A 10150-nucleotide genomic window follows, 5' to 3' on the forward strand; every position below is an offset into this window, starting at 1 on the left:
GAGCCAAGGTTTCCCTGAATGAATGCCATTTCTTTCTGCCCTGGTGCAGATGTAGCTCATTTAATAGCAGCATGCAGCTGTGACCAGGCAGAGGCCAGAGAAACAGCAGCCCAGGCTTGGGCGCTGTCCAGTGCTGAAATCAGCCCTTCTCACAAAACCTACAGACATGAATTCTTTATTTAAGCTCCAACCACTCCAGTTACCAGCTCTCATACTGCCGCACGCCTTCTGCTTAAGGCCTTTCCCTCGGGTTTAGCAATGAACCATTCTATAAATGTATTGTTTAAAACAACACATTTTCTCTGCGATAAAAAAAAGGGAAGCATTGAAATTACTTCATTGTTTCCTGTTGAATAACATACACAACAGCAACACAGTTTGCACTGTAGTTCATGTAGTTACTAACGAATAGTAAGCCATAAGATGTATTAAGCATGGTACTTTAAAGGGTTAAATGCCTTTAAATAAGCATTTTATTCTGCTTGAGTCACTTTATAAGCTACAGTGTAATCCATTCAAGGTAGAAGACACTCATTTCCTCAGTAATGCACCCTGTTATAATGTCATTCTTACCAATTTTGCAACTTACTATGTAATTATCACATTTTTACTTCCTGCTGTTGTTAGACTGTATAACCAGCACTGCTCCCAGTACACCAGCCCACCCTCCTGTTAGACCTCACACACCTACAGAACGTAAACTGTGAATTCATCACCATACCCGTGTGCAATATAATCAATACCCCATGTGCAATATGTGGAAAATATCCTTATAGTGTAAAGATTTTTTGCTTTTTTATGTTCATATTCTTCATTTTGTGGAGGAGAGAGTATTTGTTATCTTTAGTATTATGTATCACTGCTGTTGGGACAAAATGTAACATGGTAATAACGTCTGGTTTCATTGACTTACATTAAAAGCAAAGAAGGTTTTTCCCTTCTCCTGTAAAGTTACCAATTTGGAGATATGAGGTTTTGTACTGCCAACAGCGATATATTGTCTATACAGTAATAAGTAACAAACTGTAACCTTGTTAACCTGTAGCACTGTGAATATCCTCAGTGTGAGAGTAACATTATCTTATCTTATCTCATCTTAAATAAATATGTTGTTGCATTCATGAGTTTACATAGTACAGCAAACTTATATGGGTAAACTGGTTAAACTCTAAAGGTCCACAGTTTCATAAGAACACTACAGAACTTTCACATTAATCTCCTAGTACATTGCCAATGAAACTGTAATTTATATTTATGGTTCATTGTATGCAGCTATTAAAGTACAAGCCTAAAGTAGTCAGACTGGCAGATTATCTTGCTTCCCAGCTGTTGGTACTTAGTAGCTCCCAACTAATGACAGAAACAGCTCAAGCTCAAATAAACTAACGTTACTGACCGCTGCCCTCTAAAGGTGTTATAGCACCCGTCAGGATTTAGAAATTATTTTCATAAGATGCATGATGTGTCTCAATAAATATGATTTCTGATTTATTTATATGTATTCCTATTAGCTCAACGGATGAAAAGGCACCCAATTCACATTCTGTCTGTTGTGACTATGAAATCTAACTGTGAAAAATAACCGCGGTCAGCTTCAGTGATTGTGATCAGCCCAAATGATTGTGATCAAGCGATTTCTCTGTGATGCACTCCATTGTAGCGTCCCTATTACAAATACAGCAAAATGTGCACCGAGTGTGATCATTCACTGATATTCAATAAGAAGAAGTGCCTGTTTTGAATAACGAAGCTCTGCTCTCCGATAAATATTCATGACCGGACTGGTTTATGTTCCGCACAGGAGGCCAGACTGTACAGACACACATGTACACACACAGCTCTGTCTGGGTCAGAGGGGTAAACCAAGATTTAGTTGAACACACACACACACCTTGTAAGAGGAAAGCTGACTTGAAGGACTTGGCAACATGCCAAGCCATGGACCAAATATGACACACACACATAGACACCCACAGAATGAATGATTTATGGTGAATGAAAGATACATAACTGTATAAACACTCTGTGTTCCTTCATAGACACTCCAACATAGCACAAGCGCTCTTAAAACAGTTCTATATAACACACTCTTAAAAAGGATGGCTAACACAAAGACTTCATACGGAACCACCAACAGTCAAAGAACCATTTTCCTGCTTCAATGGGTCTTTGTATGGTGAAGTGGCTCTTCAGATTGACGGAGAATGTGTTGCATATGGTTCTATATAGCTTCAAAAAGGGTTTTGCTATTGCTACAAGCTTAACATTGAATAATAGAGAACCCTTGAGGGTACTTTGCAGAACCATTTTCAAAAAGGTTCTACACAGAATCATGCACAACACACAAATGATGCAAATGGTTCTTTGAGTGTTCATGATTCTTTATAAACCCATGATCTTCACTAAAGATCCTTTAAAGAACCAACTTTGTAAAGCGTGTGCTGAAAAGGGTTATTTCATATGAAATTCAATAAGATTCTAAATTTGACATAATTTCCTTTACTAAAGAACGCTTGAAGCTCCATTTTTTTAAGAGTGCAGACCTTGTCTTCACTCAAAAGGTTACCACTGCTTAGTAGCAGCAAGTACACAATCTGCTTTATCCACCAAACTAACGTTATAGGAGAACAGCCCCAGCTATAGCAATAGCTACATACCTGAAGTTGTGTTAGAGGCGGCATTAGCTACCTGCTTTGCCCACTCGTGAACTTACTCGCTCCGATTGGAGTGTAATCGGAATCAGGCGTTTACACGGATATTATTCTAATATTTAATGGATTATTTAGAGGTTTACCCACCTCGTTCAATCGGATAGAAATTGTATTCCGAATGGCCTCAATCAGACTAGACTGTTCCGACTGAGGTGTTTACATGGACGTATTCCATTCCGATTGAGCTGTTACTCGGATTATTAACGGATTATTAGGCTGCATGTAAACGTTTACATGCTGTTTACAGTGCTGTAGCACTGTGGTATGACACTACATGTCTTTAATGAAGTCCAACTTTGTGTGATGTATTTTTGTTTGTGCACTGCTGTGAAGTCCTATAGGCTGTGACTGATACGACTTCAGCACAATTGAAGTTTTATTTAGTTTTATTTTCTTTTGTTACACAGATCTGAACTGAGACACAGTAGTGTGTGACTACATGTCTTATATTTGAGACTGCAGCTCCCTAATCTATTACAAATCCAATTCTGTGTTTTGTAGGTTCAGTATTACTGCCTAGTATGTGAGTGAATAAAACTCCCTTACAGTTTTCTCTTGTCCCGGCAGTTTTTAACTTAAGTACATTTAGCATAAGATGTGTTCACCATTTTAATTGTAACATTTCACTTAAAAATGCTTATTTTCTATAACATTTACACAGATTAAAAAAAAGTGATTAATCATGATTAACTATATGAAATTCTGAGATTAATCGTGATAAAAAAATTTTAATCGTTTGACAGCATTAAAAAAATAAATAAATAAATTATATATATATATATATATATATATATATATATATATCTGCTGTCGGAATAGTAACTTTACAGGAGAAGGAAAAAAACATACTTTACTTTCAATGTAAGTCAATGGAACCAGAATTTTTCCCATGTCATTTTGGGTAATTTCTTTTAGGCCATTCATCATAAAATTTACAAACAATGTAAAGAGTAACAGATACTTTCAAATTATGTCAAAAACTGAAAAATGCCAAAAATGGAGATACAAGGTTTTCTTCTGACAGCAACAAGATATATATATATATATATATATATATATATATATATATATATATGCATTTCATTGCAGTTAAGTATCATGTTTATATAAATTCATTGACAACTGTTGTCTCCAGATGTTTCTATGCATGCAAATATTAAAGTACAGTATTAGGATATTACAAATATTATACTGAGGGACAATTTCAAATAATTCTGTCTGGATATTTTATTGTTATTTTATATTATTTGAAAACTGTAGCTGCAACATTTTGTGATGAATGGAACAACAGAAATTTTATGACAAACACATTAGCTCCTGGAGTCTAAAGGTTATTTCGATGTATTAGTGAGAGAAAAAGTAAGAAAAGGAAAGAAAGAGTAGAGAAAAGAAAAGGAAATAAAAAAGGGAGAAGGAGAAAAAATACACAGTGAGAAATGGAGCAAGAGATAGAGAGAGAGAGAGAGAGAGAGAGAGAACATATATAACAGGCAAGAATGTTGTCTCCTGTATGTCCTCCTACAAAGCTAAATGAGAAACAAGGTATCTTATGCCGTCATCAGGTTATATGAGGTCTTCAGCAGGAAATTTTTTGTGCCTAAAATAAGCTTTCTGAGTAATTTTAGTCGTTCACGCAGTAGATTTGGCCCATTAAGCTCAGTGCATGCTAATTTACGACAAGGACATTATCTCCTGGAGTCTAAAGGCACTGAGTTGTTTGGATGCTTTTCAAGTACAAATTCAATTCCACCTGTCAGCGTCCCCCTCCTTACAAGTGTTGCTGCTAAGCTTTGCGCAGCCAGGCAGAAACACATTATTGAAATAGAAGTAAATCAATCAGGCTCCCCCTAAAAACAGCACAACAGCACAGGGTCGGTATGGCAAGGCACTTCTCTCCTCTACTAATGACAATATGAAGGTGAACTTTTGGCATTTATACATGTTGGAGAAGCAGTGTGGGTAAAGAGCCAGACACACTCATGAGCTACAGCAGCTAAAGCTAAGAGACTCCAGAGGCATCAGTGCTGAAAGCCAAGACACCAGGCACTTTGAGAGAATGAGAGAGAGGGTGAGAGAGAATGTGAGAGAGAGGGTGAGAGAGAGAGAGAGGGAGGGTGTGAGAGAGAGAGAGAGAGAGAGAGAGAGAGAGAGAGAGAGATGGGACAGTCTTTGAAGTCTTGAGGCTGAAAATGCGAGCGCGGTTCCTGACGCTCGCGCGCGGCTCCTGTTTGTGTTGCTGATGACGGCTGACAGAGACACTCTGATGTCACAGCAGAGTTCAGCACAGAGTTTTATCACACTCACATGTTTATTCAAGTGATGTCAAAAAGCTGATATCATCAAACCAATGATGAATAATTCACACGCCAAGAGACGCTTGATCTCAAACAGAGAGAGAGAGAGAGAGAGAGAGAGAGAGAAATAGAGAAAGAAATGGATAGGAGACTTAAAAAGAAAGAAAGAAAGAAAGAAAGAGTTAGAAAAATAAAGAGTAGAGAAAAGGCAGATAGACAAAAGGGATAGGGGATAGATGAAGAGAAACATTATAATAAAGAAAGAAAAATAACTGAAAGTAGAGAATAGAAAAGAGAAGAAACCCAAGAAAAAGAGGGAAAGAAAGAAAGAAAGAAAGAAAGAAAGAAAGAAAGAAAGAAAGAAAGAAAGAAAGAAAGAAAGAAAGAAAGAAAGGAAAAAACAAATAAAGAGTAGAGAAAAGAAAAAAGGAGGAAACCCAAAAAAAGAAAGAAAAACATTGAGAGGGAGACGAATGGAGAAAGAGAGAGAAAACAAAGAGACAGAAGATAAAGAAAAAAGGGAGACAGAAAGAAAGAGATAACCAACAAAGAGAAAAAGACAGAAAACAGAAAAAGAGTGAAAGACAAAGAAAGGGAAAAGAAAGGGAAAGAGACAGAGAAAGAAAAAAGAGGGAGACAAAGAGTGAAAGAGAAAAAGAAAAAAGACAGAAAATAGAAAGATAAGAAAGAGAAAACAAAAAAGGAACAGAAAAGAGCAGGGAAAGAAAACAGTAAGAAAAGGACAGAGAGAGGTGGATTTGGAGCAGGAGTAACTCAGCTGAGAGCGGAGAGGGAGACGGAGTGGATGAGTGTGTGTGTGTGTGTGTGTGTGTGTGTGTGTGTGTGTGTGTGTGTGTGTGAGATACAGCTGAGATAAAAACAGAGGGGGGGCATGATTGGTGGTGGGGGCTGTATTGTCAGAGGCACAGAAAGACAGAAAGACAGAAAAAGAGAAAGAAGACATGAGAGGCAGAGAAAGAACCAGCAACCAATTTGCTGTGAACAGCTGCTTGAAATTTCCCCAGGGCTGCTCTATACACAATGCTGTGCCATTCTCTATTCCAGCAGCTCTATGACAAACAGAACACACCAGAACACACACTCACACACTCACAGAGCACCACACGATGAGTCTATCCACTTCTCCATGCTCTGCCCACAGAACCAAACTTTCACAGCAACTGTTACTAGGCTGGACAAGCTTATAGTACAGTGCTCAAGATCCCATTCAAAATAATGAGTGTAGCACACAACTCAGTTTTTACAAAACACTGAATTTAGAGCATTTAAATTAGATTTATTTTGTTCAACACATGTAAAAGGCCCACAGATTTAGCTTAAAATATCAGAACTCTACATGACCCAACTGCTCATGTTGGGACCAGACGGCTGTTCTCAAATCATCGTTAATCGTAAGTTAATGTAAAAAGACTTTATAAGACGCAGTTCTTTATATTGAGAGCAAATGGAAATAAACGTTTAAAGTTTCTGTAGACTAAAAAAGATAAAGATGTTGTTTGAAAGCTTTTTGATGAATAAATGAATTCAATTTAAAATTAAACTGCTGCTTATTTTATTATATCATATTATTCTGCATTACTTTTTGTGAGTGCTGGGGTAGGCTCCAGCTCAACCCCCCCCCCAAAATCCTAGAAGAATAAGCGACTTAGAAAATGTTGGTTTTTATTGCTGCTATAATTTAAGTAACATAAGTATATTATTCAACACTTTGATTTATGATCGGCCAGTTTGGGTTATTTTTGGGCAGAATATTGTTGCACTCAGGTCAATTTCAGACTCAAAACTGGGTGTTTTCTTGGGCTGTATTTGGATTTAGACCAACATTTCAGGCCTAATTACAGCCCTAAACGGTTGTAGCTTTTTTGTTGTGAAGGCTAATCAAGCTAGCGCTGACATATAAGCTAAGGCATTGTAGTTTCTTCCACATTTGACCTAGTTCAGATTTCAGAACTGAGCTTCTAGTCTAAAACGATTCTCTAAAGCACGCTGTTGTAGCTAATATAAACAAGGCGGATCAGTGACAGCAAAGAATCTGGCACCATGCTAATGTCGATCTGTTCTAACACAGACGTACAAAATAAACTTAGTGTAAAATGAAACACATGAAATAAGAATACAATTTCTCATCAGCTTAAAAGAAACTTGTGCTAACATGTTGGAAGGCTTGCCTGACTTGGCGACAGTTGCTACAGAAGACAAGTCAATGATACACTAGCCTCCTCGGTGACGGATGGGCCGAGGGCAGTCTTTCTCTTTCTTTCATCAGCTCTCCAGACTCTCCGACAGAGACGAAAGCCACAGAAAGCCTGGACAGAGTGGCAGCATGGATCAGCTCAGTCTACTCTGTCTCAGTGACGTTGTGATGACAGCTTCAAGATTGACAACCCTCACTGCTCATCAAACTAAACAAAACCTTTGCAAATAGGATACAGCACTCATGGACAGCTATGTGGGGGTCCTGCTACTGACAAGGGCCAAGAATCCACTTCCAAAACCTTCCTCTTCATCCAGAATGACAAGTGGCAGCTTAAACCAGCCAGAAAAAGTGCACTTTTTGCAGTAAGACTGAGCAGTTACTGTACAGTAGTATAGGGGAGGCAATAGGGGATCACGCTGTAAAAATATTTGGCGAGATATTTGTGAGAAAAGCCATTTAAAGGTGAGGTACACCTATTTTTTCAAAGATTTAGCATAGTTAACTTATTAAGATCCAAGGTCATTTAGAAGGGTTTGATGTGAAATGCATCAGTCTAGAGAAACCTAGATCTTCTGAAAGCTACCACACAGGAATTGTTGTACGCACGACAGTTTTAGGCTAAAACAAATTTTCCCAAATCCATTTATGGTGGAGAGGTACATGTAGGACATTGTAAGGCAACAAATAAAAGTTTTTGTTTAATTTGCAACATTTCTTTTTACCACCATTACATCATTATTCACACTGCACCCTTAAAACATGAAGACAATGGCTCTATGTGCACCATCACCATAGAACCATAAACAAAGAACCATGCTTAAAGATTTCTTTACAGTGGTGGTGATAGGAACCAGGGTCAGTTAATACAATGTAGGCATTATGGATATAAATGGGTAGTAAATAAAATACAGCCATTTTATTTACTACCCAAAATAACCAGTGAACCTACATCTCAACTTCTCCACACTCTTCAAAAAGCTGGTTCCTTCAGGGTTCTATAGTAAAGACAATGGTTCTACATAGAGCCATGAAAATTCAAAAGAATCATGGTGAAATGTTCTTCAGATGGATGGACAATGTGCTGTAGACTTTCCTACTTAGAACCTTTTTTAAAATGGTACTATACAGCACCAAAAAGGGTTCTGCTATTGTTACGAGCTTGACATCAATAGCAAAAAAAAAAGAAACTTTTAAATCCATAGATGGTTCTTTGCATGGTTTATTAAAGAACCCTTTTAAAATGGTTCTAGATAACACCAAAAAGGGTTCCACTATTGTTACAAGTCAAAGAGCCCTTTTTCATTACACTCTTTAAAAAGTTGGTTCTTGAAAGGTTCTTTTGCAAAGACAGCGGCTTTATATAGAACCATGAACACTCGCAGAACCATTTGCATGATTAAAGGTTTCTTTGATGGTGACATGGTTCTTCAGATTGACAGAAAATGTGTTGTATATGTATATCTTTGAAAATATTTGAAATAATATCATTTTGGTTCCATATAGCACCAAAAAGCTTCTGCTATTGTTACAAGCTTCACATCAGTAACAATAGCAGAACCCCTTCTGCTGCCATATACAACACATTCTAAATCAATCTGAAGAACCATTTCACCCATGGTTCAATATGGAACCAATGTCTTGAATAAAGAACCTTTTTTAAGAACCCTTTTAAGAGTGTAGCAATGAAACAGATGACATGTAAACTCACTTGTTGTCTGGATAGTAAATAATAATGGCTATATTTGTGTTGACATTGCAGACAGTGTGACCCCTGGTTCCTATCAGCACCACTGTAAAGACATCAGAGTCTGGGCTTCTCTATAATGAACCTTTTCACACCAAACCACTCCGAATGACTCTGACTACATCTCAGCGACGGGATTACTCACATCTTTTGCAGAATCTGTAGAAATACTTTTCAACTGGTTTGTCGCTAGGACAAACAAAAGCGACGTTCATCAATCCCAATCCCAAAAACAGCTCAGCATCCCTTTTTCCATTTCATCCACCGCTGAGGAACTATAACTGGAGTCAAGGAAGCATCTTTTATGCATAATCTACATCCACAAGAGTAAAACACAGGTCATGTTACTGCAACGAGCCCTGAAACAGCAGGTGGGCAGAACTGAGTGAACAGTGGGAGAAAAGAAGAGAAGAGAGGTAAGAGGCTGGGTGAGGAAAGATCTACACTTTTAAACCGAAAGATTGTCCTAAACGCCACCTGGAACAGGTAACCAAGGGTTAAACCCACAAATCACGGAACTCAAGATCACTGCCTTCTTATCTGCCACCTTCTCAGCCCGTGGGTCAGTGATGCAGCCCGGCCGGAACTCTAAAGCTGTATCAGTGCAGGTTGGCTACAGCAGGCTTTGTCCTGCTGGAGATCTCGAGACTCTCCTCGCGCGCCTCTCGCGCCTCTCGCGCTCCGCTAAAGGGGAAACGCTGCGAGGAAGAGGAGGAGGAGGAGGAGGAGGAGGGTGATGATGAATTGATGAAGGGCACTGAAAGCTGCTGTCCTCTCACCTTGTCCGCGAAGTGCGCGAGGCTGCCTCCTGTTTCAGCTGCAGCGGTGCCGGATTTCCCTCGCAGCTCGAGCTGTAAGCAGCATGAAAAAAAGACGCGGCTGCCGAGGCACAGGCACGCGAGAGTGGAGAACCGCTCGCGCTCGCGATCTGGAGAGCGGAGCGAGCGAGCGAGCGAGCGAGCGAGCGAGCGAGCGAGCGAGCGAGAGAGAGAGAGAGAGAGAGGCGTCGCTAATCCCTCCAGGTCGCGAGGAGGACGGTGAACAAAAGCGCGCGTGGAGACTCGCAGACTTCAGTTAGCACCCCCCTCAATCCATTAAACACCCCCCTTCTACCCCGCACTCCCCATCCCCCGCCTCCCGTTCAGCCCCAAGGGTGGTTTGAAGGCGCGTGCTATGGTCTCGT

The 10150-nt window shown here is 39.3% G+C and overlaps 1 protein-coding gene across 1 annotated transcript in view; it reads right to left on the reverse strand.

Moving 5' to 3' along the window:
- The window catches only part of ncanb (neurocan b), a 235380-nt gene extending 225476 nt beyond the window's left edge, over positions 1–9904 (reverse strand). Inside the window, exon 1 of the mRNA XM_017701362.2 lies at positions 9747–9904. The gene's annotated coding sequence lies outside the window, so the exon portion shown is untranslated. The remainder of the gene's footprint in view (positions 1–9746) is intronic.
- Between the last annotated feature and the right edge of the window lie 246 nt (positions 9905–10150).

The sequence above is a fragment of the Pygocentrus nattereri genome, chromosome 15, assembly GCF_015220715.1.
Source record: "Pygocentrus nattereri isolate fPygNat1 chromosome 15, fPygNat1.pri, whole genome shotgun sequence".
Lineage (NCBI taxonomy): Eukaryota > Metazoa > Chordata > Actinopteri > Characiformes > Serrasalmidae > Pygocentrus > Pygocentrus nattereri.